Genomic DNA, 6,477 nt, shown 5'->3' on the forward strand with positions numbered 1-6,477 from the left:
GCCGTCCTTAAACAACCTTATACACTAATTCTTGGTAGTTCCAGTACACGTCATGAACGCCGTCCTTAAACAACCTTATACACTATTTCTTGGTAGTTGCAGTACATGTCAAGAACACCGTCCTTAAACAACCTTATACACTATTTCTTGGTAGTTCCAGTACATGTCAAGTACGCCGTCCTTAAACAAACTTATACACTATTTCTTGGTAGTTGCAGTATATATGTCAAGTACGCCGTCCTTAAACAACCTTATACACTAATTCTTGGTAGTTCCAGTACACGTCATGAACGCCGTCCTTAAACAACCTTATACACTATTTCTTGGTAGTTCCAGTACACGTCATGAACGCCGTCCTTAAACAACCTTATACACTATTTCTTGGTAGGTCTAGTACATGTCAAGTACGCTGTCCTTAATCAACCTTATACACTATTTCTTGGTAGTTCCGGTACATGTCAAGTACACCGTCCTTAAACAAACTTATACACTATTTCTTGGTAGTTGCAGTATATATGTCAAGTACGCCGTCCTTAAACAACCTTATACACTAATTCTTGGTAGTTCCAGTACACGTCATGAACGCCGTCCTTAAACAACCTTATACACTTTTTCTTGGTAGTTCCAGTACATGTCAAGAACGCTGTCCTTAAACAACCTTATACACTATTTCTTGGTAGTTCCAGTACATGTCAAGTACGCCGTCCTTAAACAACCTTATACACTATTTCTTGGTAGTTCCAGTACATGTCAAGAACGCCGTCCTTAAACAACCTGATGCACTATTTCTTGATAGTTCCCTTCAGTCTTTTGGATTGGAAAAGGTCACATGTCAAATATGGTGAAAAGTCTTTGAAAATCTTCAGTTTCTGCCTGTAGGTACATTTACCTCTGAGGGAAACCGATGAAGTTTATGTGTGCTAATGAACTTTGAACTATATTTAAGGTCAAAGGATCAATATGTTTGAAAAACTAGGAATCACGTGACCTGTGGTACTCCTTTAGGGTTTTGTAAAATTTCCTGATATTAATGACTTGGCACTATTTTTATTATAACGGGCAAAATGCACTCGAAGCTGGCAAGATTTGTCTTCAAGTTGCATAAGACCTAGAGTTTTAATAGCATGTCGGAGGGTGTATATGCTGTAGATCTTATACAAGAGAAACAGCTGAGATATAAGTCTTTGAATGATGGAAAATGTAGTAGTCGTTCTGTCAACATGAAAATAACTGGGAGATAAATTGGTCTCTATATACAGGTTATGTCAACATGAAAATAACTGGGAGATTAAGTGGTCTCTATATACAGGTTCTGTCAACATAACTAGGAGAGTAAGTGGTCTCTAAACACAGGTTCTGTCAACATAACTGGGAAGTGAAGTAGTCTTGCAATACAGGTTCTTTTAACATAACTAGGGGATTAAGTGGTCTCTATATACAGGTTCTGTCAACATAACTAGGGGATTAAGTGGTCTCTATATACAGGTTCTGTCAACATAACTGGGAGATTATGTGGTCTCTAAATACAGGTTCTGTTAACATAACTGGGAGGTTAAGTTGTCTCTCAATACAGGTTCTGTTAACATAACTGGGAGGTTAAGTGGTCTCTAAATACAGGTTCTGTCAACATAACTGGGAAATTAAGTGGTCTCTCAACACAGGTTCTGTCAACATGAAAATAACTGGGAGATAAATTGGTCTCTATATACAGGTTATGTCAACATGAAAATAACTGGGAGATTAAGTGGTCTCTCAACACAGGTTCTGTCTACATAACTGGGAGGTTAAGTGGTCTCTAAATACAGGTTCTGTCAACATAACTGGGAGATTAAGTGGTCTCTATATACAGGTTCTGTCAACATAACTGGGAGATTAAGTGGTCTCTAAATACAGGTTCTGTCAACATAACTGGGAGATTAAGTGGTCTCTCAACACAGGTTCTGTTAACATAACTGGGAGGTTAAGTGGTCTCTTAATACAGGTTCTGTCAACATAACTGGGAGATTAAGTGGTCTCTAAATACAGGTTCTGTCAACATTACTGGGAGATTAAGTGGTCTCTCAATACAGGTTCTGTCAACATAACTGTGGAGGTTAAGTGGTCTCTCAATACAGGTTCTGTCAACATAACTGGGAGATTATGTGGTCTCTAAATACAGGTTCTGTCAACATAACTGGGAGATTAAGTGGTCTCTCAGTACAGGTTATGTCAACACCACTGGGAGATTAAGTGGTCTCTCAATACAAAGTCTGTATCTGTATCTAAATTAAAGATATCTCTATTTTAAATAGATATATATTAGCTGTTCATCTATAAAATAGAGATATATTTGTTTTCTTTTAAATAAATAAATATTTATTTTAAATATAGATATCTATCTTTAATTACCGAAATCTTAATTAGATAGTTAAAAACACAAACTGCTTGTCATAGTTTTAATATTAGTATTGCTTCAGTCAACATAGCAATAACTGAGATGAGTTTAATTTTACGTCATAGGCTGGACAAAAATATTGGGAAAACAGTAGGAAAAGAAATACTTCATTGTTGGGGAAAAAAAATGAAAAAAAAAATCTAATCTGAAAATTGTCTTCCTTAGTTTGGTCACCCTAGTTCTGTAGCTCACCGCTAGGGGCGCATGATAATATCATCCGGGCTCTTCGTTCTTATCAGTCATATGATCCACTCGAGTGTCATATGATCAGGTGACAGCGAGGCTGGGAGTGGTTGTCGGTTTGGCGCATGAAGAGTCAAGACTGAAGTTGAATTCATCACCAGGTAAAAACCAGATAATGTATTTTTTTTCATTAAAATATTTGATGGAATGAAGCATGATTAGTTTAGTAAATGTTTGTCTCGGTGCCAATTAATGTTAAGCCACAAAGTGGGTTCGGTTTATCCGAAACGAAAGTAGCTGACAACTCAGTAGAGCCAAAAATCAGAAAATTGGATACTTTTTAATGGAAATCGTTTCATTTCTACCAAGTTGATGAAGTATCAATTCCTTTTCTGCAAAGAACATTATATCCATTTCAACTTTCATTTGTGTACTTTTCTTTCGTATTAGGAAATACGTGTTTCTATTTATAGACTTGCAGTAACAGTCAGGGAATTCCCCTTGACTTCAAAAAAGTTTTTACCTCCCAGGACGTAGTCCGAGAGAGGTATAGTCATGGGTCGCATTTTTTGGGCAAAGTTTGTCTTTCGCCAACGATTTGAGCTTTCTAAGTACCTACAGAGAACAATTGATGAAATACAAAGCTATTATGCTAATCTTGAGTTGAGAAGTTTGTCGTGACATTGTCTTAATTCATTTTAATAGCGAGTAATTAGGGAAAACTTTCATTTGTGTTACTATAAATGAGCATTACTCTACACAGGGCATCCAGTTTACCCTTGACTTTTAGCAATTTCAGAAGTCAAATCACTATTTCTGAGAAATCTGTAGGGTCAAAACATATGTCAAATTAGAACGAATATTCATACCCTGCCTACACTGCTCTCCGGCAGAGTATGAAGTCCCTCCCATTGCCGATAGTGTAGCAAGCCCCGATGTGATTCACATCGGGCAGTATTTAGCTGTGGTTAAAATTTTCTCGGATAAAAGATGATTCTGGTATCTATTATCAATATTCAATTCCTTATAAGGAAATCAAAATAAATTGATGCTAATGAGATTTTCCGCGTGATTTCAACAGAAAAACAGATTCAGAGTTATATACCTTGGTTAGGAAGGTCAATTCATTCTGAAATTATTTAATTAAGCAAGGTAAGATTCGCTTTCCTCACAAGAGTTACAAAACAGTGGTTAAATATCTCTGATATTGTGTTTAGTTATCGTAGTAGCTTCATCCATATATATGGATCATGGGTTCCATATTTGGGTTAGAATCCTCGCGAGAGTTCTTCGAGAAGTATCATGGTGGATCACAGAGACAACTCCGAGCAGTATGATATCGGAATATGCGAATTAAAGATTTCTAGATTAGACGGTAGACTAATACATTGCAAAATTGTATTAGAAATGTTTAATTATACGAACTATTACTCCAAAGTTAAACAATATCCGCTATTTGTAGCATTTTCGAGGATCACCGTTTTGCTACATTACAAGCAATGGGAGGGAATCGTAGCTCTGACGACGACCATCTGTCAGAAATTGTCCGTTCGTCGTCCAGAGCTAAGTTATCGCAGCTAATGTCAAATAGACATGTCCCTTTCAAACCTAAGAGTCGGCTCTTAATTTGGGGAGTCAAAAAATATACTCTCTGCTACATATAATCTATGTATGTAGAGAAGGTATCGCTGCTAGGGGCCCACAGGCGGGGTATGCTATAGAGGAACAGGTCTCCTGTATTATAAACCTCTCTAGGGGCCCACAGGCGGGGTATGCTATTGAGGAACAGGTCCCCTGTATTATAAACCTCTCTAGGGGCCCACAGGCAGGGTATGCTATTGAGGAACAGGTCCCCTGTATTATAAACCTCTCTACGGGCCCACAGGCGGGGTATGCTATTGAGGAACAGGTCTCCTGTATTATAAACCTCTCTAGGGGCCCACAAGCGGGGTATGCTATTGAGGAACAAGTCCCCTGTATTATAAACCTCTCAAGGGGCCCACAGGCGGGGTATGCTATTGAGGAACAGGTCCCTGTATTATAAACCTCTCTAGGGGCCCACAGGCAGGGTATGCTATTGAGGAACAGGTCCCCTGTATTATAAACCTCTGTGGTCACACGCACTCGAAAGTGTGGAGTCATGATTTAATTTGTCCCTCATTAATTGTGTCAGTTTCCATTTGTGAACAACCATTCATAAAGCCTAACAGGGATAACACGTTGATCCGTAAAGCATGAGCGCTTTCATCATCTATCATAATACGATTATAATATTATTTTCATATATTATATCGGACACTAAACTTTTGATATAAAGTCTATATGTATTATGTACATCCATCACTAGGACATTATTTACTTTTTAGCCATGCCATGGTCTGTTGTCCGTCAAAAAGTCAAAAAGTTGTTATTGGATTTTGACCAAATTTGGTCAGAAACATCCTTGGCAGAAGGGGGTCAGATTTTGCATAAATAAGGCCCAATAGGGGAAATTGAGACAATTCCTTTAAATCAATACTAGTCATAAAATTATGAATGGATTTGAACCTAATTTGGTCAGAAACATCCTTTGGTTAAGGGGAACAGATTTTGCATAAATGTAACTCTGACCCCCAAGGGGCCAAATGGGCGGGGCCTAATGGGGAAATAGAGTTAATTCCTTTAAATCGCTACTTGTCATAAAGTTATGAATGGATTTGAACCCGGGTCAGAAATATTCTTGGGGGAAGGGGAACTAGATCTTGCATAAATGGTGACTCTGACCCCCGAGGGACCAAAGGGGCGGGGCCCATAGGGGAAATAGAGGTAATTCCTTTAAATCGCTACTAGTCATAAAGTTATGAAAGGATTTGAACCCAATTTGGTCCAAAACATCATTGGGGAAAGGGGAACAGATTTTGCATAAATGGTGACTCTGACCCCCAAGGGGCCAAAGGAGCGGGGCCTTATGGGAGAAATAGAGGTAATTCCTTCAAATCGCTACTAGTCATAAAGTTAGGAATGGATTTGAACCCAATCTGGTCAGAAATATTCTTGGGGGAAGGGGACTAGATCTTGCATTAATGGTGACTCTGACCCCTGAAGGAACAAAGGGGCGGGGCCTAATGGGGAAATAGATGTATTTCATTAAAAATGCTACTCGTCATAAAGTTATGAAAGGATTTGAATCCAATTTGGTCAGAAACATTCTTATGTGAAGGGGAACAGATTTTGCATAAATGGTGACTCTGACCCCCGAGGGGCCAATGGGGTGGGGCCCATATGGGAAATAGAGGTAATTTCTTTAAATCGCTACTAGTCATAAAGTTATGAAAGGATTTGAACCCAATTTCCCTCCATCCGTCCATAAACAATTCTTGTTATCGTGATTTCTAAGAAAGTACTGAAGGGATCTTTCTCAAATTTCATATGTAGGTTACCCTTGGTGCCTAGTTATGCATATTGCATTTTGGGACCAATCAAAAAACAACATGGCCGACAGGCAGTCATCTTGGATTTTGACAATTGAAGTTTGTTATCGCTATTTTTGAGAAAGTACTGAAGAGATCCTTCTCAAATTTCATATGTAGGTTGCACTTGGTCCCTAGTTTTGCATATTGCATTTTGGGACCAATCAAAAAACAACATGGCTGACAGGCAGCCATCTTGGATTTTGACAATTGAAGTTTGTTATCGCCAATTCTGATAAAGAACTAAAGGGATCTTTCTCAAATTTCATATGTAGGTTACCCTTGGTCTCTAGTTATGCATATTGCATTGGTCCCTAGTTATGCATATTGCAATCGAAAAACAACATGGCCGACTGGCAGCCATCTTGGATTTTGACCATTAAAGTATGTTATCGCGATTTCTGAGAAAGT

This window comes from Pecten maximus, chromosome 16 (assembly GCF_902652985.1).
Source record: "Pecten maximus chromosome 16, xPecMax1.1, whole genome shotgun sequence".
NCBI lineage: Eukaryota > Metazoa > Mollusca > Bivalvia > Pectinida > Pectinidae > Pecten > Pecten maximus.